The 25,074-nt window shown below is 49.5% G+C and overlaps 1 protein-coding gene across 1 annotated transcript in view; it reads right to left on the reverse strand.

The window, feature by feature from the left end:
* spata6 (spermatogenesis associated 6) overlaps positions 1-23,050 on the reverse strand; it is a 262,544-nt gene extending 239,494 nt beyond the window's left edge. The window contains exon 1 of the mRNA XM_085982889.1: positions 22,790-23,050. The gene's annotated coding sequence lies outside the window, so the exon portion shown is untranslated. The remainder of the gene's footprint in view (positions 1-22,789) is intronic.
* Positions 23,051-25,074: the final 2,024 nt, after the last annotated feature.

A 25,074-nucleotide genomic window follows, 5' to 3' on the forward strand; every position in this document is an offset into this window, starting at 1 on the left:
GAGTGGCCTGCAGTCGGTAGTGCAGGTGCCATCTCGGAGAGCGAGGTCGCACACGAGTTCTGCTGCACAGGACTCCGATGAGGACTTTGATGGGGTGGCCTACAGAAGAATGCTGATGGGTATGCACAATGAAATGCTTGGTGCATTGGCAGGCCTGCCAGAAAGCCTGAATGCAATGTCAAGGAGCATGGAGGAGTCCAGCACCAACCTTGCTTTGCGCAGAGCTTGGAGCCCATCCTCACTCTGCCTACTTCTCTCTGGCACTAGAGAATTTAATGTATTCACCTCTCTTTGCATACAGAGCCTCAGTGACCTTCCTTATGCAACAGTGCATGGCAAACTGGGAAATGTTGCAAATATCGCCTGCTGCAGCCTGAAAGGAGCCAGATGCATAGAAATTCATAGCCACGCTCACCTTGACAACCACAGGCAATGCCGTCCTTACTCGGTTCTGAGGCTGCAGTTATGCCTGCAACAGGTGGCAGATATCACTGAGCACCTCCTTAGTGAAGCGGAGACGTTGGGATACAAACTACTGCACCCATGTCTGAGAGCAAATGATCTGAGCAGAAGCCTTGGAGTAACCTGCCACACCACTCCAGAAACTTCAACTAAGATAACAGACCACCAAACACTTCTACAAACTCACCAAAGAGCCAGTAGGAATCAATAAGCAACTAACCTGAAAGCACTTGATGATCCCGTTAAATAGTGCTGGTGGGAGGTCCTTCCTGCTGCCAAACGCAAGTTCAGCTGTGCATGTTTAAGAGAGGGCTTTAATTGTAGCGTTGAGGTCAAAAATTGCAGCACTGGCGTCAAATCAGCATTGCACACTGATTGATGTCACGATCTGCGTACTCTGCATATTTACGGTGCACGGTCCTAGCAGCCGCGTTAATGACTGACCCAAAATGGCATCTGGCGCAGCCCGCACCATAAGTGTGCGCAAGCGCCACAGACGCCATTTTGGACCAAATCAGCACCCATCGCGCAGGAAGACCGGGCGCTATGGAGCTGAATTTAGTGGCATACAAGTACATGACTAACTTGGAGGAGGCAATCCTGGATATCCTTTCATATAAAAGGATGGAGGGAGTAAGGGAAAATGAAGCCACGGGCTTCCTTCAGCTCAAGATTAATACCATCCTGCTTTGATCACTTTCCCCCATTCTCACTCACTCCCACGTAGGCATACAAAGAATCTCGCAAGCTTCACACACAAGGATTGATTTTACAAATCAAGAGTTCCCATGAGAAGCCTTGCCTACCAGGAGTGGAAATCTGGAAGTCATGGGTGTGCACCCTACAATTTTTCCATCCAGTAAATGTAATTACCAGCTCCTTGCTGGTAGCATGCATTCATAAATTCGGCTTTACAGTATCTTGCAGTGCAACCTCTGATTGTTGTATGTTCTGGAGCAAGAATTTTAACATTTGTTCCTATTCTGCCATTGCAGGCAGCCTGCCAGCACTGCTAGTGGCTTAGAATAAGACAACATCTTACAGCAACTTGTGTCTCTCTCACCAATATTTGCATGCACCAACACAGATACACAGATCCTGCAGGATGCAATTTGTGAGCTTGTGAAGCTAGCACTGGGTGAGATGGATATACATAGGTAAGGAGAATATAATGATAGTTGCAGAGGACGAGCAAAAGTTTGCTGTTCAGATGTCCAAGTGGCTGCTATCAATTACCCCCTGTACTTTGGGAAAAGCAGCAGCACAGTGAAATTCAGCAGCTTCTCTGGCTATTCAGTGGCAAAGGAGTGCTGGTTATGCTGATCGATGCTTCAGTTACCTATTTGATACATCTGTGGCTAGCACATTGGCTGATACTGCAGAGGAACCCTGTTCTATTGCTGAACTTGACTGCCACTGGCAATACTGTCCCTGTGGTGCAAGTTGTCTGCAAGTCTCCTTGCAGGAGATGGCATAGCTCTGCAACTGGCTCCCTGCTGAGCCTCAGCCTCTGCTGGCTACTGTCATTATTCATTGTCGAATAGTTATGCCAAGGCCTGCATATATAGTTGGTGGCACAATAATAGATGGAGCAGCCCGGCTCTTGTGCCTGCTGATCTCCCAGAGATGCCTTCTTTCATTTTTTACCATTTCAACCATAAAATACTGTATTTGTACTGGAGCGAGGATGAGGCCCAGGAGCGAGGACGAGGCCCAGGGGCGAGGACGGGGCCCATGAGCGAGGTCAAGGCTCAGGAGTGAGGTCGGGACTCAGGAGCAAGGACGGGGCCCAGGAGCGTGGATGAGACCCAGGAGCGAGGACGGGACCCAGGAGCGAGGACGGGACCCAGGAGTGAGGTCGAGGCCCAGGAGCGAGGACGGGACCCAGGAGCGAGGACGGGACCCAGGAGCGAGGACGGGACCCAGGAGCGAGGACGGGACCCAGGAGCGAGGACGGGACCCAGGAGCGAGGTCGAGGCCCAGGAGCGAGGACGAGGCCCAGGGGCGAGGATGAGGCCCAGGAGTGAGGACGAGCCCAGCAGCGAGGTCGAGGCCCAGGAGTGGCGCAGCGTGGACCAGCAGAGGGGTTGGGAGGACCACACTGCAGCCTATGAAACCCAGGCAGAGAGGACCTGCGGGAAGAAGAACGCCACCTCCATGGGGTAGGCTTCGCCATTAAAAATGAGCTAGTTGAACGTCTCAGAGACTCCCCTTGTGGAATAAACGAATGCCTCATGACTGTACGCTCTCCTTAGCCCAGAACCAGTGCGCTGCAGTCATCAGTGTGTACGCCCCAACACTGGAAGCCACAGACAAGACCAAAGAGGAATTCTACTCCAGCCTCGAACAATCCCTGTCCCGAGTCCCAACGGGCGACAAGCTGATCCTCCTTGGCGACTTTAACGCCAGAGTTGGAAAGGACACAGACCTCTGGGGAGGTGTGATCGGCAGAGAGGGGGTAGGGAAAGCCAACTGCAATGGTAACCTCCTCCTGACGAAATGCTTAGAACATGGCCTTGTCATAACCAACACCTTGTTCCGTCACCTCGCTCCAAGCACTGGCATCTGCTGGACTACGTCATCATCCGAGCGAGGGACCGCAAGGACGTCTGCATCACCTGCGCCACGACAGGAGCTGACGACTGCTGGGCAGACCACCGCCTAATCCGTTCTGTTATCTCCATCAATGTAGCCCCAAAACAGCGGCGGCAACAGAAGCAATGCCGCAGGAAAATCAATGCTGGAGCACTCAAAGACCCTGCTAAGAAAGCCCTATTCAGCCTGCGCCTCACAACCAACCTGACGACTCCCAGTGATTCAGAGACACAGAGTGTCCACAGTGCCAGGTCTGCACTCAAGGCCTCCATAATCAGCACCTGTGAAGAGACGCTCGGTCACTCGACCAGGAAACACCAAGATTGGTTCAACAAGAATGACCAGGAGATCCAGGAGCTAATAAGCCACATGCGCAAGGCATTCCTGACCTGGAAACAGCAACAGAACTCGAGAGCAAGAAAGCAGCTCTACAGATGCCTGAAGGCTGAGGTCCAACAAAAAACTCGCAACCTAAAGAACAGATGGTGGGTGGCGAAAGAGCAAGAGATCCAGCAGCTAGCCGACAACCATGACATGCGTGGATTCTTTAGCGCAGTCAAGGCCACCTACGGCCCAAGCACCCAAGGTCCTACCCCACTGTGGGCCAAGAACGGAGAGGTACTCATCAAGGATAGAGAGGCAGTCAGTGCCCGCAGGAAGGAGCACTTCGAAGATCTCTTTAACCGAGACTCCATCCTGCAGCATGCTACCCACCACCACCTCAGCACAACCCCAGCCTGGCATGAGGTTGAAAAAGCCATCCAACAACTGAAGAACAACAAGGCCTCAGGAGGAGATGGAATCCCCGCCGAGACGCTAAAACATGATGGAGAAGCACTATTAGCATGAATACATGAACTAATTTCTCTTATTTGGAAGGAGGAGAGCATGCCAGGGGATCTCAGAGATGCCGTAATCATGACCATCTTCAAGAAAGGTGACAAGTCTGATTGCGGTAATCACAGAGGAGTCTCCCTGCTGTCTGCCATAGGGAAAGTCATCACAAGAATCCTCCTCAATCGCCTTCTCCCAGTGGCTGAAGAGCTCTTCCCAGAGTCGCAATGCGGATTCCGCCCACTAAGGGGCACAATAGACATGACCTTCACCGCGTGTCAACTACAAGAGTAATGCAGGGAATAGCACCAATCGCTGTACATGGCCTTCTTTGACCTCACAAAGGCCTTCGACACCGTCAACTGTGAGGAATTATGGAGTGTCCTCCTCAAATTCAGCTGTCCTCAAAAATTTGTCACCATCCTCGGCCTGCTTCACGACAACATGCAAGCTGAAAGGGTTAAAAGCAAATCCTCTCAGTGTTTAAAATGCAAAGCAAACAAATTACAAAGGAAAGAGAAAGGGGTTATGTGCAAAATCACTAAGAGCTGAGGAGAAGCCAGGTGGCTAGATAAAATGTCTGCCCAGCTCAAGGACTTTATACAATGGAGCCTTACAAGAATAAGATAAGGCATAGGCACCAAGCTACACACAGCTAATGCTGAACTGTGAGAAAGATTTAATAAAATCAGCTAAACTTAAAGTAACATAAAGAAACAAAATGGCTTGCGTAGATTATTAAAGAAACCTCAGCCTAGCAACTGTAGAACCAGACGTCATAACACAGGTGGCAGAGATAAGAAATAGAACAGAAAGAATGGGCTCAGTTACAAACGAGTTGTTGATACTGTAACCTATGACCTGCAGCCCAGTATTGCAGACCAAGAAGGGTCACGAGGGCCTAACCGCCAGAATCATTGCAGGGGAGGATTAATTAGCTATTGTATTGAAGGGGTTAAATTGAACCCTCTCAGAATTCGGACAGCCGAGGTGACCACTAATTAAGTGATGCTAGCAAAATTAAACTCAGAACAAAGGAGTGGGGTCATGTGAAAGTGAATAAGATAAGAAATATCACAATAAAAATTGACTTACGTAAAAAGGCAAAACCAAAACAAAGAACAATGTGAGAAGCTTCAAAAAACCAAGATAAGACGCAGTTGTGGGACCAGACAGAATATGTGCGTTTTGCGTAAGCAATAAGGAATATGCTGCTTTAGCTAAAAATTGTAGACACAGCAGAATATAGGGGTCATGGGAATTTGACCTGTAACCAAAGGCATAGTAAGATGTAACTAACCTTTATTAATACTGAAAAGACTCCATATGTGATCAGGTGATTATTGTAATACAATGTGATCAGGTGATTATTGTAATACAATGTGATTGGATGAAAATAGAATAAAAAGCTGTACCAACCAAGAGAGAACGAGAAGGTGCTCACACAGACCGCGGGGTCTGAGACTCTTCTCCCAGAGCTCTGATAATAAACTGCATCTTTTTACTTTTACACGGTTTAGATGTGAATTTATTTTCACCACAACACAAGCCGTGATCCTGACTGTAGTGTATGTACCTTTAAGAGGAACTATGTTTTTGAAGCCCCTGTATACTGTAGTACCAGTAGTGACCACTCGGGTATATAAGCCTGTGTAGCGTCTTGTGTTGTTAGTTCACCTCCAGACTTTGTTCAGTAAACACTTGTTAAATCAACTCCTGCATTCCGTGTCTCCATTAACACACGGACCTAACAGTGGCGACGAGTTAGAAACGAACTTACCTGCAATTCGGCAGCACCTCAAGGGGATCGATTCCTCAGACGAAGGTCGAAGCCAGAAGCAAGAATAAATAAATAACTCGAAGAAACTCGAAAACAAGGGCCAGGCTTGGTCTCCAGTCTGTGGTTTCCCCAGCTAAACGGGCTGGTGGCAGGTAGTGCACTGATCCTTCCTGGGCTGCGGCGGGCTACAGCTCGATCGGGTGGCTCTGCAACGGGGCCGGGCAGCGAGTCGGGAAGCAGAAGCAAAGAGAGAGAGGGTGGAGCACTCAGGGCGCGGCCGGCGTTCGGACCGAGCAGAGGGAGGGGAAAGTCCCAGAGGGTCCGCTCCACGATGGGAACGGTTCTTCAATTACGGAGATAATATTGAAACGATATATAAAAAATAAAAGAAATAGAAATACCACGAAAAGCTGCAGGTCGCAACAGGAACCGCGGAGAACAGCGTTGGCAGCAGCGGCAGTGGCGGGAAAGCGCGGGAGGCGCCATCTTAACTCGGCGGGGAAGAAAGAAAAGCACGGAAGCTCCATTTTAGATTTTCAAGATGCCGAAGACTGGCAATATTACTGCTTTTGATAGTGATATAGAAGATTGGACCACATATGTGGAAAGAGTGGAGGTATATTGCAAGGCGAATGAGGTAGCGGATGATAAAAAGGCATCGGTACTTCTAAATCTGATGGGCGCAAGGACATACGGGCTGTTACGAAACTTGATCACTCCAGCCAAACCGATGGTCAAGAATTTTAATGAGATTGTTGATACCTTACAGGAGCTCTTAAACCCAACACCGCTGCTGATAGCGGAACGATTCAAATTCTTCAGGAGGAATCAGCACAAGAATAAAAGTAACGCTGATTGCCTCACCGAATTACGAAAGCTGTCAAAGCACTGCCAATTCAGGGCAGGACTGGCAGATTCTCTACGAGACAAATTCGTCTGCAGTCTCCTAAGCGAAGGAACACAGAAAAGACTACTTTCTGAGAAAGATTTGACACTGGACAAGGCTTTCAGTGTGGCTGTATCATACGAAGCAGCAGCAAGAGGAGCTGCAGAGATACAGCAAAAGCCACAGGACTTCGGCACCCATGAAATGACACGGGGTTTCAAGAGATGTTATCGCTGCGGCAGATCCACCCATGACCAGAAGGACTGCTGGTTCAAGGACAAAGCATGCAGGCAATGCGGAAAGATGGGACACATTGCACGTGTATGCAGATCTGGAAAGAAATCCGCTGACAGTAAAAAGGTCAATAAGGAAAAGTACAGAAAGGTACAAATGCTGACGGACAGTAGCTCCGAAGACCAGAAGAGCGATAGCGACTCCAGAAACAAGAGACTAAGCTTTCTCAAATTACATAATGTAATTGCCAAAGAAGATTACCAGACCATTTGGGTTACCCTCATGATAGCGGGGTCCCCAGTCAAAGTGGAGCTAGATACAGGATCAGCTCTGACCGTCATGAGTCGACGGGATTACGAGCGGTTATTTCCGCATATACCTTTGAAAGACACATCCATTGTCTTGAAGAAATATACGGGGCAGAAAGTATACCCCAGAGGGAAAATAAGGGTGCCTGTTGTATACAACGGCAAGGAAATACAGAAGTTGTATTTATACGTTCTGCAAGATGGTGGTCCACCGTTGTTGGGACGTGAATGGATCAGAAAGATAAGTTTAGACTGGCACTCCATTCAGGCACTGACGGTGACCAGTAAGAAAAAAAACGATGATGATGTCATACCTGGACGATTAAAAGAAATCTTGGCTAACGCCAAAGATGTGTTTCAACAGGAACTAGGAACCCTGAAAGGCGCCACCGCCTCAATAAAAGTGGAAGATGCGGCAATTCCCAAGTTTTTTAAGGCAAGGCCGGTGCCATACGCAATTCGTCCAGCCGTCGAGGCAGAGCTGGAGAAATTGGAAAAAGCAGGCGTGTTATCCAAGGTAGATTGGAGCGAGTGGGCAACACCCATCATCCCGGTCATGAAGAAAACGTTGAATAATGATAAATATGAAGAACAGAGAAAAGTTCGCATCTGTGGGGACTTCAAGGTGACTGTAAACCCGGTTCTTCACATGGTACAGTATCCTCTTCCGAGGATAGAAGATATTTTCGCCTCACTATCCGGAGGGAAACGTTTCACCAAAATTGACTTAGCACAGGCATATCTACAGATGGAGGTTGAGGAGGCCTCTAAAAAGTATCTCACGATAAACACACACAAAGGCCTGTACCAGTACAATCGACTGGTTTTCGGAGTGGCATCAGCTCCGGCTATCTGGCAAAGAGCTATGGAGCAAGTCCTGCAAGGGATTCCGGGGACTCAATGCTACCTAGACGACATCCTTGTAACAGGAGAAAACGACAACGAGTACCTTGCCAACTTGGAGCAGGTGCTCATGAGGCTGAGAGAATGGGGCCTACGAGCAAATCGCCCGAAGTGCGAATTTTTCCAGAAACAAATATCATATTGTGGCCATGTCATTAACGAAGAAGGGTTGCATAAGTCACCTGAAAAAATTGAAGCGGTCGTAAAGGCCCCAGCGCCTGAAAATGTCTCACAATTAAGGTCGTTCCTGGGATTAGTGAATTACTATCATAAATTTTTACCAAACTTGTCGACGGTTCTGCACCCGCTTAACGCACTGCTACAAACGGGAGTAGTTTGGAAATGGAGCGAAGACTGTAAACGTGCCTTCCATAAATGGCTTGATCACGTCCAGGGAAGTGTTGGCTCATTACAACCCATCACTGCCAATCAGACTGGCGTGCGATGCATCCCCTTACAGCGTGGGAGCGGTATTATCGCATAGATTCCCTGATGGCTCGGAGCGGCCGATAGCTTTTGCGTCACGCTCATTAAACTCAGCTGAGCGTAACTATGCCCAGATCGACAGGGAGGCACTCAGCCTGGTGTGGGGGGTGAAGAAATTCAACCATTACCTACACGGACAAAAATTTACCTTGTTGACTGACCATCAACCCCTCGTCTCCATATTCAACCCTAAAAAGGGCGTTCCCATTATGACAGCGCAAAGGCTACAGAGGTGGTCCCTTTTCCTAGGAGCACACCAATATGACATAGAGTACAAAGAAACAAAACAGCATGGGAATGCTGACGGGTTATCGCGCCTACCGTTGCCAACGGTGGAAGCGGCGCCTACAGTGGACCCAGTGGAGATATTCCAGTCGACCATAGTGGAATGTCTACCGGTGACAAATTCTACCTTTGAAAAGGAAACGCGAAATGACCCGACTCTCTCACGAGTCTACGATTTAACGGTGAAGGGATGGCCAGCACATGGCGAACCACTGTTGCCAGCATTCTCGCAAAGAAGAGAACAGCTGTCAGTGTGCCGAGGAACCTTGATGTGTGGATCCAGAGTGGTGATTCCACCCAAACTCAAGGATAGAGTGCTAAAGGAGCTTCACGAGGGGCATCTGGGTGGAGTGAAAATGAAGAACTTAGCCAGAGCGTTTGTATGGTGGCCAGGTATCGATGGAGACATCGAAGAAATGACCAAGAGCTGTCTAGGATGCCAGAAGGTCCAAAACGCCCCACCACAAGCCCCTCTACATCCATGGGAGCGGCCCTCATCTCCATGGCAAAGGGTACATATCAACTTTGCTGGTCCATTTATGGACTCAATGTTCTTAATCGCGGTGGATGCACACTCCAAGTGGCCGGAGGTAATAAAGATGTCCTCCACCACCACGGAAAAAACCATCACAGTATTAAGGACCATATTCGCCAGGAATGGGCTGCCTGAACAGATCTGTTCTGATAATGGACCGCAATTTGTATCCGAAGAATTCAGGAAGTTCTTAAAAGACAATGGGGTTAAGCACTACACGTCCGCCCCATACCATCCCGCCACCAATGGATTGGCTGAAAGGTTTGTCCAGACCTTCAAGAAGGCCATAAAGGCCATGGGTAATGAAGACATAAATCAACAACATAAGGTAGATAACTTCTTGTTTGCGTACAGGAATGCAACACGTGGTTACAAACCAAACCCCCGCCATGATGTTTTTCAATAGAAGACTAAGATGCCGGCTGGATTTGGTCAAGCCAAACGTCAGAAGGGACGTAGAGAACCGTCAATTTCAAAGCATGAATGAAAGACCAACTAGAACCTTCCAGATAGGTCAACCAGTTTTGGCCCGGGACTACCGTACCAAGAAATGGCAGCCTGGAACTATTTGCACACGACTAGGACTGCTGATGTATACCGTGGACATTGGAGAAAGCATAATAAGGCGCCATGCTGACCAGATCATAGAGTCATCCGAAAAAGGACAACCTACACCACAACTCTATACGCCTAGTGATGAAGCAGAGATACCCATAGTATCTACCTCCGATCCGGTGATACTGGAACCAGATGAACCCGACACTGGCATTGAAGCCGAATCGACCTTGCCAAAAGAACCTACTACACCACCGAGGCATTATCCGGACCGAGTCAGGAAGCCTCCAGAGAGACTGAATTTGTAATTGATTAACTTCAGCAAATGTGTATATTATTGTTCTTGTAAAAATGTTATTTAATGATTACTTAAAATGTTATGTACTATTTATCTAAAAGGGGAGGAATTGTAGTGTATGTACCTTTAAGAGGAACTATATTTTTGAAGCCCCTGTATACTGTAGTACCAGTAGTGACCACTCGGGTATATAAGCCTGTGTAGCGTCTTGTGTTGTTAGTTCACCTCCAGACTTTGTTCAGTAAACACTTGTTAAATCAACTCCTGCATTCCGTGTCTCCATTAACACACGGATCTAACACTGACCAACGGATCCACCACAGACCCAATTCACGTACGCACCTGGATCAAGCAAGGCTGTGTCATCGCACCAATGCTCTTCTCAATCTTCCTGGCTGCAATGCTCCATCTCACCCTCAGTAAGCTCCCCGCTGGAGTGGAGCTAATCTACAGAAATTACGGGAAACTGTTCAGCCTCCGTCTCCTCCAGTCCAGATCCAAGGTCGTCCCATCCTCTGTCATCGAATTACAGGATGCAGATGACGTCTGCGCACACTCTGAGGCCGAACTCCAAACCATCGTCAACACCTTCACCGAAGCGTACGAGAGCATGGGCCTTACACTAAACATCCGTAAGACAAAGGTCCTCTCCCAACCTGCCACCACCACACAGTATTGCTCCCCGATTATCAAAATCCACGACAAGGCCTTGGACAATGTGGACCACTTTCCATATCTCGAGAGCCTACAAGGGCAAGACGTCGATGATGAAGTCCAATACCACCTTCAGGGTGCTAGTGCAGCTTTCAGTCGCCTGAGGAAGAGAGTGTTTGAAGACCAGGACCTCAAACCCAGCACCAAGCTCATGGTCTACAGAGCAGTAGTGATACCCGCCCTCCTGTATGCTTCAGATTCATGGACCATGTACAGCAGGCACCTCAAAGCACTGGAGAGGTACCACCAACGCTGCCTCCGCAAGATCCTGCAAATCCATTGGCAGGATAGGGACACTAACGTCAGTGTTCTCGCTCAGGCCAACATCCCCAGCATTGAAGCTTTGACCACGCTCAATCAGCTCCGATGGATAGGCCACATCGTCCGCATGCCCGATACGAGAGTCCCAAAACAAGCGCTCTACTCGGAGCTCTGACACGGCAAGAGAGCCCCAGTTGGGCAGAGGAAATGCATCAAGGACACCCTCAAAGCCTCCTTGAAAAAGTGCAACATCCCCACCAACACCTGGGAATCCTGGCCCCAGACCGCACAAGGTGGAGGAGAAGCATCTGGGAAGGCGCCGAACACCTCGAGTCTCTTCGCCAGGAGCAAGCAGAAGCCAAGCGCAAACAACGGAAGGAGCGCACGTCAACCCAAGCACCCCACCCACCCGCCCCTTCAACCATCGTCTGCCCCATCTGTGAAAGAGACTGCAGGTCCCGCATTGGACTCATCAGTCACCTGAGAACTCATTTTTAGTGTGGAAGCAAGTCATCCTCGGTTGCGAGGGACTGCCTAAGAAGAAGACTGTATTTCACAGGCGGTAAAATCAGGCCACTTCATTCATTTTAAATTGATTTTGTAACTGCCATAGGACTCTAAGGGGGAAAAATTGAGTCGCGCCCCCTTTGGGGTGCTAACTTCGCCGGGGCGCTACTAAAAAATTAGCACCCCCATGACCGATTTTCCCAGGTAGCGCGACAAGAGGGAGGAGCGGGGCTACTGGAAGTGCCCTGCATCCCACTTGGAGCGCTACGAGGCAATATCGCGGCGCTACGTGCCGCAGCGCAGAGGGGAGGAAGGCCTGCAGTACTGCGGCCAGGCGCCCAGCAGGGCCAGCAGGGATCGGGAGTGCCGGCAAATGAGCCCGGCTCACGGAGAGCAGCCGGCACCCCGCGGGGGGGCTTCACGGGGGCCGGGGACAGCAACAGGGGCAGGTGCTGGCAGGTGGCCAGCAACAAAAATGGCCGTCCGCCACCTCCCCTTTAACTAGCACCGCCCTGGTAGGCCCCCCTGATCCCGTCGGACATAGCATCCGGCGGTAAGTTAGGGAGCGCTACCGAAGATCATGGCCAGGGGGTGAGCGGGGCGCTGCGCATGGTGTAATGTCTGAGGATCAATAATACTCAGACTGCAGGAGAACAATAAAACAGGTATTTACTGAACAGAGAGTAATTCAAGACTGAAATACAGAAGCCTGCTATGGCTTTATATACAGGGGTGGTCACTGCCAGTACTGCAGTATAGAATCAGTTCTTCTCTTAAAGGCACATACACAACAATTCCTCCCCTTTTAGATAAACAGTACATAACATTCATTTAACAACTAAATAATAACTAATTACAATTACAATTTTCTCTGTACTATATACATCAACTGAAATAATCATTTATAAGTTCAGTCTTTGAGGAGGCTTCCTGATCCTGACTGGATAGCGCCTTTCTCGAGTATCCTGTTCTTGCGGCGGAGTTGATTCTGGCTCATTGTCATTGGTTGGTTCGTCAGCTTCCAATACCACTGCTTCTGAGGTAGACACAATCTGTACTTCGGGTTGATTACCAGGTGCACCTGCTCGTGGTATGGGTTTGGCTTGTTCCTGTGACTCTAGAATCTGGTCAGCATGGCGTCTCACGATGCTCTCTCCAACGTCCACTGTGTACATTAGTGGTCCCTGCTGTGTGCATATCGTTCCTGGCTGCCATTTTTCTGTTCGGTAGTCGCGGGCCAAGAATGGTTGCCCTATCTTGAAGCTCTTGGTTGGCTTCTCATTTATGTGCTGGAATTGCTTATCCTCAACATCTCGTCTTATGTTTGGTTTGAGCAAATCCAGGCGACATCTTAGCCTTCGGTTGAAGAACATTATGGCTGGAGCTTGGTTGGTGACTGCATGTGTCGCATTCCGGTAAGCAAACAAGAAATTATCCACCTTGTGTTGTAGTGGTATGTCGTCATTATGCATTGCCTTTATTGCCTTTTTAAAGGTCTGGACAAACCTCTCAGCCAATCCATTTGTGGCTGGATGATATGGGGCAGATGTGTAATGCTTCACCCCATTATTCCTCAGAAACCTCCGGAAATCCTCTGACACAAACTGTGGCCCATTGTCAGAGCAAATCTGTTCTGGCAAGCCATTCCTGGTGAAGATGGTCCGTAGGACTGCAATAGTTTTCTCTGTGGTGGAGGAGGACATTTTGATGACCTCTGGCCATTTCGAATGGGCGTCCACAGCGATTAGGAACATTGAGTCCATAAATGGACCAGCAAAATCGATGTGTACCTGTTGCCATGGAGATGAGGGCCACTCCCATGGATGTAGCGGGGCCTGTGGTGGAGCGTTTTGGACCTTCTGGCTTCCTGTGCATCTCTTGGTTATATCCTCGATTTCTTTATCGATTCCCAGCCACCACACAAATGCCCTGGCTAGGCTCTTCATTTTTACCCCTCCCAGATGACCCTCATGAAGCTCATTGAGCACTCTATCTCTCAACTTGGGTGGAATTACCACTCGGGATCCACACATCAAGGTCCCCCGGCACACTGACAGCTGTTCTCTCCCTGGCGAGAATGCTGGCAACAGTGAGTCGCCATGTGCTGGCCATCCCTTCACCGTCAAATCATAGACCCGAGAGAGTGTCAGGTCATTTCGGGTTTCCTTCTCTATACTTGAGTTTGTAACAGGTAGACATTCGACTATGGTCGCATGGAATATCTCAACAGGGTCCACTGCAGGTGCTTCCTCTACCGTAGGCAACGGTAGGCGCGACAGCCCGTCAGCGTTTCCATGCTGTTTCGTACCCTTGTACTCTATGTCGTATTGATGTGCCCCTAGAAAAAGTGACCATCTTTGCAGCCGTTGCGCCACCATCACCGGAACGCCCTTCTTTGGGTTAAAAATGGAGACCAGGGGCTGATGATCAGTCAATAGGGTGAATTTCTGCCCGTGCAGATAGTGATTGAACTTCTTCACCCCCCACACCAGGCTGAGGGCCTCCCTGTCAATCTGGGCGTAGCTACGCTCGGCTGAGGTTAACGAGCGCGACGCAAAGGCTATTGGCCTCTCTGAACCGTCAGGGAATTTGTGTGACAGCACCGCTCCGATGCCGTAGGGAGACGCATCACATGCTAACCGAATCGGTAGTGTTGGATTGTAGTGGGCCAATACTTCTTTTGAAGTGATTAGGCATTTACATTTCTGAAAGGCACGCTTACACTCATCACTCCATTTCCATGTTACTCCAGTTTGCAGTAGTGCGTTCAGTGGGTGCAGAATTGTAGATAAATTCGGCAAGAACTTATGGTAGTAGTTCACCAACCCGAGGAACAACCTCAGTTGCGACACATTTTCCGGTGCTGGAGCCTTGACTACAGCCTCAATCTTGTCCGGCGACTTATGCAACCCTTCCTCATCAATCATGTGGCCACAATACGAGATTTGTCTCCTGAAGAACTCGCATTTGGGGCGGTTGGCTCGTAGCCCATATTCCTGTAATCTCGTGAGCACCTGCTCCAGGTTGGCAAGGTGTTCACTGTCATTTTCGCCCGTAACCAGGATACCGTCCAAATAACACTGGGTTCCCGGGATCCCTTGCAGGACTTGTTCCATCACCCTCTGCCAAATAGCCGGGGAAGATGCTACCCCGAATACCAGTCGATTGTACTGGTAAAGGCCTTTGTGAGTGTTTATCGTGAGGTATTTCCTAGACGCTTCTTCCACCTCCATTTGTAGATACGCTTGGGCCAGATCAATCTTTGTAAAGCGTTTCCCTCCAGATAGTGAGGCGAAAATATCTTCCATCCGTGGAAGTGGATATTGTACTGTGTGCAGGACTGGGTTCACAGCTACCTTGAAGTCCCCACAGATGCGAACCTTCTTCGGTTCCCCAGGCGTGCTGCTCAATGATTTCTTCATTACAGGAACGATGGGTGTGGCCCACTCGCTCCAGTCCACCTTGGACAGCACACCCGAATGCTCCAGACTCTCCAGCTCTGCTCAACGGCTGGGCGGATCGCATAAGGTACCGGTCTGGCCTTAAAAAATTTTGGGTTTGCGTTATCTTCGATTTTTATCATGGCCGTTACTCCTTTTAGAGTCCCAAGTCCTTGTTGGAACACCTCTTTCGCGTCAGTTAGAATTTTTGACAGTCGCCCAGGTGTGACGTCATCATCCTTTTTATCAGTCACAGTTAGCGCCTGAATGGAATGCCAATCCAATTGTATTTTTCGGATCCATTCACGTCCCAATAATGGTGGTCCTCCACCTGGTAGTATATATAGATACAGGTTCTGTGTTTCCTTGCCGTTGTATTCAACTGGCACCCTTATTTTTCCTCTGGGGTAGACTTTTTGCCCCGTGTATGTCTTCAATACAATGGACGTGTCCTTCAAGGGTATGTGTGAGAATAGCCGCTCATAGTCTCATCGATCATGACAGTTAGGGCTGATCCTGTGTCCAATTCCATCTTTACTGGGGACCCTGCTATCATGAGGGTGACCCAAATGGTTCGGTGATCCTCCTTTGCGATCACGTTGTATAACTTTAGACAACTTAGTCTCCTGCTCCCGGAGTCCTTATCACTCTCCTGATCTTCCGAACTACTGTCTGTCAATTTCTTTACTTCCTTGTACTTTTCCTTAGTAGTTCTTGTAGTGTTGGTTTTCTTTCCCGACCTGCAGACTCTTGCTATGTGTCCCATTTTCCCACATTGCCTGCATACTTTGTCCTTAACCCAGCAGTCCTTCTGATCATGGGTTGTTCTGCCGCAGTGATAGCACTTTTCTGCTCCATATGCCATTTCGTTAGCGCTGTATTCCTGTGGTTTCTGTTGTATTTCCGCAGCTCCCCATGCTGCTGCTTCGTAGGATACTGCCACGCTGAAAGCCTGTTCTAGCGTCAGGTCCTTTTCCGAAAGTAGTCGTTTCTGGGTTCCTTCACTCTGGAGCCCGCAGACAAACTTATCCCGCAAGGTGTCTGCCAGTCCTGCTCCGAACTGGCAGTGCTTCGATAACTTGCATAGTTCCGTAAGATAGTCAGCATTGTTCTCATCTTTGTGCTGGTTTCTTTTATGGAACTTGAATCTTTCTGCAATCAGCAGCAGTGTAGGGTTTAGGTGTTCCTGTAAGATATTAACAATCTCTTCAAAACTTTTCTCCATTGGTTTAGCTGGGGTAATTAAATTCCGCAAAAGGCCGTACGTTCTCGCGCCCATCAAATTTAATAATACCAACGCCTTCTTTCCATTGGCCACCTCATTGGCATTGCAGTACACTTCAATTCTTTCCACATACGTGGTCCAGTCTTCTACCTCGTTGTCGAAAGCAGTGATACTGCCACTCTTTGGCATCTTGGGTGATTTAAAATGGCGCCTCCCGCGCTTTTTCTTCTTCCCCAATGTAATAAAATGGCGCCCCCCGCGCTTTTCCTTCTTCCCCAATGGAATAAAATGGCACCTCCCACGCTTTTCCTTCTTCCCCTTGCTGCCACGCTGCTCCTAGCATTCTACAGGGTAATGGCGGCGACCCGCGGCTTCGGTGCGCCTCACTTTTCCTTCCCCGCATTCTATCCTCTCCACGCTGCCCTGCTCTTGAGCACCGACCGCGCCCTGTGCGCTCCACCCTCTCTCTCTCTCTTCCTCCCGACGACGCTGCACGGCCCCTTTGCAGAGCTGCTCGATCGAGCCCGAGCCCGCTGCAGTCCGGAAGGGTCAGCGCACTACCTGCTACCAGCACGACTTGCTGGAACACCTCGACTGGGGAGCCAGGCCCAGCTCTCCAAAGCCTCCCCTGCAACTCTCCGATGGATCCCTGGGCGGTTGCCCGCGGTCGACGCCCGCCGTTCTGACTTCGACCTCCAAGAAGCTTCTCTTCAGGGAAAAGATCCCCGTGAGGTGATGCAGTACTGCAGGTGAGTTCAAACCTACCCGTCGGCAGTGCAATGTCCGAGGATCAATAATACTCAGACTGCAGGAGAACAATAAAACAGGTATTTACTGAACAGAGAGTAATTCAAGACTGAAATACAGAAGCCTGCTATGGCTTTATATACAGAGGTAGTCACTGCCGGTACTGCAGTATAGAATCAGTTCTTCTCTTAAAGGCACATACACAACACATGGCGATGACGTAATCGCTGGTGGTGCAGCGCCACGGTGCGCTAACGGTTACTGCTGCTGCTAACCTCCCGCTGAAATTCGCGGTTGCTTTTTGTGCTGTTAGCGCCCTCTTAGGGAAGCGCAAAGCAACCGAATTTTTCCCCCTAAAGCTTGCACTCAGATTCCTTTTCATTCACAGAGCCCCCATGAACATTTATAGTGCAACAGCCCTTTGATATATTCCCTTTTTTAAGTTTTTCCTGTCATGCTGAAGTCTTGTGAAATGCTTCAATTACATTTGACTTTCTGGTGATTTTGCTCATTCAGCTCTTTTTCAAAATAAATATTCCCTACAAGTTACGAGAAAAGAACAACATAACATTTTTGAAGAAACAGAAAACAGAATATAAAGAACAAAGAAAGCACTTAAGTACATTTTTTATATGTGTGTCCTTTAAGAGGGCTATCACATATGGAACTTCCTGTTACACACATATTAGATAGGTAAGCAGAAGCACACAGTATGATTTCCCATCATAAGTGGACAGGAAATCATATTGGCCTAGAAATTCAGTTGTTAGCGCCAGCTGCTAGCGCCTTAAGAGGGAGAGAAGTGAGGCACGAAACGGCTAGCACCCGAGCGCGGTGCGATCTGTGCCTCTCGCGAACTTGAGTCAAGAATTAGCGGCGCAAAACCGCAGCGCCTGTTCAGCTGTGCGCGCAGATCCTGACGTAATTTCATGGTGCAACGCCCCTGGTGTGCCCCGAACCGGAACTTCAGTGGCGCTCCCCTTCTTTGCGCCTGGCGCTCCCAGCGACTGGTTGAGTGGAACGGTTCCCAGTCGCTGTGGGGCTGGGGGGGGGGGGGGTGCTGCTATTTAAAGGGGACTCTTTCTGCATTCTTTGTGGCAGCCATTTTGTTCCACTCATTCTGGGTGAGAGAGAGAGATTTGGAGAGAGACAAAGGGAGAGAGCTTTCTGCTTTGACTCATCACTCGCACAGGTACTTCTGGCTTCAGGCCAGAGCTTTGCAATTGGATTTATTTCTCAGTGCCATAGCCTTGAGTGGCCACATATAATGGGGGCTGCAATGGGTGGAAACTTTGGGTTTCTACATTGCATTGAAAGGGCTCAGAGACGCCGAGAGAGAGTGCCAATCATGGCCAGACGAAGAAGGGCCAACAGGCGTCGGCACAGGAGGCCTTACCCTCCCAGGGTATACTGACAGCACTTCTCCTACCTCAACATGTGTGAGGAACAGTGCATTCGGAGGCTTCGATTCAGAAGGGAGGTGGTCACGGAGATCTGCCACCTGCTTCAGAGAGATCTGCAGCCTCAGCTGAGGAGCAGGACGTCTCTGTCGGTGGCGGTGAAGTTGACAGTGGCTCTCAACTTCTATGCCACTGGCTCCTTCCAATCCGCTACTGGGGACATTGCCAATATCTCCCAGTTCGCGGTGCATTGCTGCATCCGCCAGGTCACGAATGCCCTCTTCAGAAGGAGACATCAGTACATTTCCTTCCCCATGACCCCGGACAAGCAGCAAGAGCGTGCAATGGGATTTGCAAGAATAGCGGGCTTCCCCATGGTCCAGGGCGCCATTGACTGCACGCATGTGGCTTTGCGGGTGCCTCTACAGAATGCCGAGGATTACCGCAACCGGAAGGGCTACCATTCGCTGAACGTGCAGTTGGTTTGTGACCACAGGCAGCTCATACTAGCTGTGAATGCCCGCTTTCCAGGCAGCAGCTACGACGCCTTCATCCTGCACCAGACTTCTGTGGCAGACATTTTTGAAGCCCCGGCTCACCCAGGAGGCTGGCTTCTCCAGGGAATTAAACATACCAGGTTATTTAACGATCAGGAAGGACAGGCAGGAAGGAAGGGGAGGTGGGGTGGCTATGTTAATAAAGGAAGGAATCACTGTAATACAGAGAAATGATATTGGGTCAAAAGATCAGGATAATGAAACAGTTTGGGTGAAGATAAGGAATAATAAGGGGGAAAAAACACTAGTGGGCGTAGTCTATAGGCCTCCGAACAGTTGCAACTCTGTTGGACGGAGTATCAATCAGGAAATAGTTGAGGCTTGTGATAAGGGAACATCTATAATTATGGGGGATTTTAACTATCATATTAATTGGACAAATCAAATTGGGCAGGGCTGCCTTGAGGATGAGTTCATTGAGTGTATTAGGGATGGGTTTCTTGAGCAGTATGTAACTGAACCAACCAGGGGGCAAGCAACCTTAGATCTGGTCCTGTGTAACGAGACAGGATTAATTAAAAATGTCCTGGTAAAGGATCCCCTTGGAATGAGTGACCATAACATGGTTGAATTCCATATTCAATTAGAGGGTGAGAAGGTTGGATCTCAAACAAGCGTGCTAAGCTTGAATAAAGGAGACTATGAAGGTATGAGAACGGAATTGAGTAGAGTGGATTGGGAAAATAGATTAAAGGGTAAGACGATACATGATCAGTGGTGTACATTTAAGGAGTTATTTTACAACTTCCAAAAAATATATATTCCACTGAGAAGAAAAGGGTGTAAAAGAAAAGACAGCCATCCGTGGCTAAGTAAAGAAATTAAGGATAGTATTCGACTAAAAACAAGGGCATATAAGGTAGCCAAATCTAGTGGGAGGATAGAGGATTTGGAAGTCTTTAAAAGACAGCAAAAAATAACAAAAAGATTGATTAAGAAAGGGAAGATAGATTATGAAAGTAAATTAGCAAAAAATATAAAAACAGATAGTAAGAGTTTTTATAGTTATATAAAAAGAAAAAGGGTGGCTGAAGTAAATGTTGGTCCCTTAGAGGATGAGACCGGGAAATTAATGGTGGGAAATATGGAGATGGCAAAAACACTGAATGAATATTTTGTATCAGTCTTTACAGTAGAGGACACTAAGAATATCCCAACACTGGACAAACAGGGGGCTATAGTGGGGGAGGAGCTAAACACGATCAAAATCACGAAGGAAGTGGTACTCGGTAAAATAATGGGACTCAAGGCGGATAAATCACCTGGACCTGATGGCTTACATCCTAGGGTCTTGAGGGAAGTGGCGGTAGGGATTGTGGATGCATTGGTAATAATTTTCCCAAACTCCCTGGACTCAGCAAAGGTCCCGGCAGACTGGAAAACTGCTAATGTAACACCCTTATTTAAAAAGGGCAGTAGACAGAAGGCTGGAAACTATAGTTCGGTTAGCCTAACATCTGTGGTAGGTAAAATTTTGGAGTCCATTATTAAGGAGACAGTAACAGGACACTTGGATAAACATAATTTAATAGGACAAAGTCAGCATGGTTTTATGAAGGGGAAGTCATGTTTGACAAATTTGCTGGAGTTCTTTGAGGAAGTAACATATAGGGTGGATAAAGGGGAACCAGTGGACATAGTGTATTTGGACTTCCAAAAGGCATTTGACAAGGTGCCACACAAAAGATTATTGCTTAAGATAAAAAATCACGGGATTGGGGGTAATATTCTGGCATGGATAGAGGATTGGCTATCTAACAGAAGGCAGAGAGTTGGGATAAATAGTTCATTCTCAGACTGGCAATCAGTAACTAGTGGTGTTCCGCAGGGGTCAGTGCTGGGTCCCCAACTCTTTACAATCTATATTAACGATTTGGAGGAGGGGACCGAGTGTAACATATCAAAGTTTGCAGATGATACTAAGATGGGAGGGAAAGTAGTGAGTGAGGAGGACATAAAAAACCTGCAAGGGGACATAGACAGGCTAAGTAAGTGGGCAGAGATTTGGCAGATGGAATACAATACTGGAAAGTGTGAGGTTATGCACTTTGGCAGGAAAAATCGTAGAGCAAGTTATTATCTTAATGGCAAGAAACTGGAAAGTACTGAAGTACAAAGGGATCTGGGGGTCCTGGTGCACGAAACTCAAAAGGTTAGTATGCAGGTGCAGCAAGTGATTAAGAAGGCCAATGGAATGTTGGCTTTCATTGCTAGGGGGATAGAACATAAAAATAGGGAGGTATTGATTCAGTTGTACAAGGTATTGGTGAGACCGCACCTGGAATACTGCATACAGTTTTGGTGTCCATACTTAAGAAAAGACATACTTGCTCTCGAGTCAGTACAAAGAAGGTTCACTCGGTTAATCCCGGGGATGAGGGGATGGACATATGAGGAGAGATTGAGTAGATTGGGGCTCTACTCATTAGAGTTCAGAATAATGAGAGGCGATCTTATTGAAACATATAAGATTGTGAAGGGGTTGGATCGGGTGGATGCGGGGAGGATGTTCCCGATGATGGGTGAAACTAGAACTAGGGGGCATAGTCTTACAATAAGGGGCTGCTGTTTCAAAACTGAGATGAGGAGGAACTACTTCACTCAGAGGGTGATAGCTCCATGGAATATGCTGCCCCAAAAAGCTGTAGAAGCTACATCATTACATAAATTTAAAACAGAAATAGACTGTTTCCTAGAAGTAAAGGGAATTAAGGGTTATGGGGAGCGGGCAGGAATTTGGACATGAGTCTAGGTTCGGATCGGTCATGGCCCTGTGGGTAGCGGAGCGGGCCCAGGGGCCGTGTAGCCTGATCCTGCTCCTATTTCGTGTGTCTAATTCTGTTAGATTCAGGAGATGGTTCTGTGATAGTAGATTGGCGATTAGGATCAGATCAGCCATGATCTTATTGAATGGCGGAGCAGGCTCGAGGGGCCGATTGGCCTACTCCTGCTCCTATTTCTTATGTTCTTCTGTTCTCGGGGACAATGGCTATCCTTTGTGCACCTGGCTGATGACCCCACTCCGTGCACCCACCACCCCTGCTGAAGAACGATACAATGACAGCCATCAAGCAACCAGGAACATCATTGAGCACACAACGTGGCGCTGTCTGTATAGCTGACGCGTCCCTACGGGGAACAAGCATTGCATTGTACTTGTTACATATGGCAAATAAATCTAATCTGAATCGGTGTGCTGAAGCAACGGTTCCTCTGTCTGGACCATTCCGGGGGAGTCCTACAGTACTCGCCTGAGCGAGTCTCCCATTTCGTTGTAGTGTGCTGCATGCTGCACAACCTGGCTATCCTCAGGACTCAGCCACTGCCACCAGAGGAGGAGGAGGAGCACCAAGACGGGAGGGAGGCACAAAGTGCAAGGGCCGTCCATCAGCGGCTTATTGCAAGTCGGTTCTAGGCCCCCTCTCAGGGAATGGCTTGTGCCATTGAAAGAACATGAATGGGGCCGCTCTGCAAACCCTGAGGCGGTCAAGGCAACAAATAGTTCAAAGTGCAAACATGGACAATCTGAATAAAGACAATTTTTTATTTAACAAACTCTGTGCCCTTCCCGCTTGACAAACAAATACAGAGAAACCCCCCAAAAAACAATCAGACACATAACTGGCTCTCACAAACTGGAGAAAATGAACAAAACAGTGAAACAAAAATGGCCATGATCCTCGGCCTTCATAAAAAACAAACACAACAATCTCGGCCTTCATAAAAAACTAACACAACATCCTTGGCCTTCATAAAAAAGTCAACATTTTGCCACACCTCCTACTTTTTGGCCTGCGAGGGTGATCCACCTCGCTTGCGCGATTGGCCCCTTCCCGGCCTGCAGCTCCTCCTCAATGGGACCCCAGTGGCTGCAGCAAGGCTGGGGGAAGGCTGCTGAGGGTCAGATAGTGAGTCGGCAGATGCCCTTGGGGGACGGCCTGGACCAGCTCTGGGCCTGGAGGGCCCGGCTGCTGACTGCTCCAACTCTGCTTGGGCGACAGCAGTCTGTCCTACGTGTGGTGGCAGCTGCAGTGGAGGAGTGACAGTGTTGGCAGCAGGAATGCTGGCAATCTGACAGAGCACAGGCACTCCCTGGTCGGCCGAAACACTGGCACTCGCACGGGCCAGCACTGAAGCATGCGCAGCAATCTGTTGAAGCACAGACTGCTGAGCTGCTGCGGCGCAGCGAGGGCCCCAGTGATTCCTGGCCGATCCAGCGAGGGTGGCAGCAGTTAGTGCCCGTGTGGCCCTGATCTGTGTCTGCATCAGACCAGCCAGTGAATGCATGGCACGACTAAGCACTTGGCTGGAAGCCGCATGTGATGCAGCGACGTCCTGCTGACTCCTGGCCTGTGATGCAGCGACGTCCTGCTGACTCCTGGCCTGTGATGCAGCGACCTCCTGCTGACTCCTGGCCTGTGATGCAGCGACCTCCTGCAGACTCCTGGCCTGTGCTGCCCCGAAGTCCTGCAGACTCCTGGCCTGTGCTGCCCCGAATTCCTGCAGACTCCTGGCCTGTGCTGCCCCGAATTCCTGCACACTCCTTGCCAGTGACTCTATGCAGTCAGGCATCCTTGCCACTGCAGCCATGAGCTCAATGTGCCTGCGCTCAGCGTGCGGGCCCATTTCACCAAGGAGCCGCACCTCCTCTGCGCTCACTGTAGCAGGCCTGGAGGCCGAACTCACCCTCCGGGGAGAAGGCCGTCGAGCTTCCCTACCCCTCCCGCATTGCTGCAGCCCGCTGGGCCCCGGAGCTTCACCGTCATCAGACCCTTCCCCCCTGCTCCCCTCCAGGGAAGATGTGTCCCCATCATGGTCATGGGCTGCCTCGGCTGAGGGTGGCACTGATGGTCCGGCTTCCTCTTCCTCCTCGTCGCCTTCCGATTCACTCAGTGCCAGCTTGAGGGCCTGCCTCCTCACCTGGCAATTCAGCATCTGAAAGCAGGGAGACACAAGAGTTGCTTTAGAGTGAGGACAGGGCGGCATCGAGGGAGGCATGAGTGCTGCAATGCACTGCATTGGTTTGAGAGTGGCAAAGGATGCTGCTGTGAGGCATAAGTGGAAAGAGAGAGGTCAAAAAGGTGATGACCTTACCATTGCTGTCCAGAACGGGGTCGGCATCTCCAGTGGCGATGGGGCCAATCAGCCGGCCTCCCATAATCCGCTCCACTCACTGCTCCAGGTCGCTGAGGTCTTTAAGTTCAGGACGGCCTCCCCCGGTCCGTAGCTGTTGCTTGTGATTGTGGGCCAGCTTGCCCTGCAAGAGAAAGGACGGGCTCTGAGTACAGTGTCAAGCCCTGATCTTGCCTGTACTGCCTCCCATGGTGGAATAGCCCTGACAGTGTCAAGCCCTCATCTTGCCTGCACTGCCTTCCATGATGGAATAGCCCTGACAGTGTCAAGCCCTCACCTTGCCTGCACTGCCTCCCATGGTGCAATAGCCCTGACAGTGTGTAAAGTGGTGAATGTGCATGTGATTTTCATGAGAGTCCCATAGGTCTTGGATGAGGGTTGGGCATTGGGGCTTTCAGGACCCTTTGGCCAGAAAGTGAGGTGCACATGCAGGGATGAAGAGGATACTGGAAAGGGTACTCACCCTGACAACCCGAGTGAGGTCGTTGAACTTCTTTCTGCATTGCGTGGGTGTCCTGGGGACCATGCTGCTGGAGGTCACTCTGTTTGCCACCTCCCTCCAAGCTTTCCTGTATCCATTGGGCAGCGGCCTCCTGCCACTGTCAGGGAATAGGGTAGGTCGCCGGCACTCCACTGCGCCAACCAGAACCTTCAGGGCACCCTCACTAAAGCGCTGCGCTTGCTCCCTGGCCTTCTCCATGGTCATGGGCATTGAGTTGTTGAAGCAGGTCTGTCTAGGCCTAGATTCAGGGCTGCAGTGTGCAGGGTGTGGCAGCAAAACAAATCGACCCTCCCCCTTTAAGAGCTGACCGGCGCCAGCGTGTCTGCCTGCAATCTATAACTCGCCGCACCTGCGCTGCGCCCGCCCTCGCTGGTAGCGCCTCGGCTCGCTGGCTTAGCGCCTTATGATAGTCGTGCACCACCTGCTT

The sequence above is a fragment of the Somniosus microcephalus genome, chromosome 3 (genome assembly GCF_052327205.1).
Source record: "Somniosus microcephalus isolate GS21.2 chromosome 3, FLI_Smic_1.0, whole genome shotgun sequence".
NCBI lineage: Eukaryota > Metazoa > Chordata > Chondrichthyes > Squaliformes > Somniosidae > Somniosus > Somniosus microcephalus.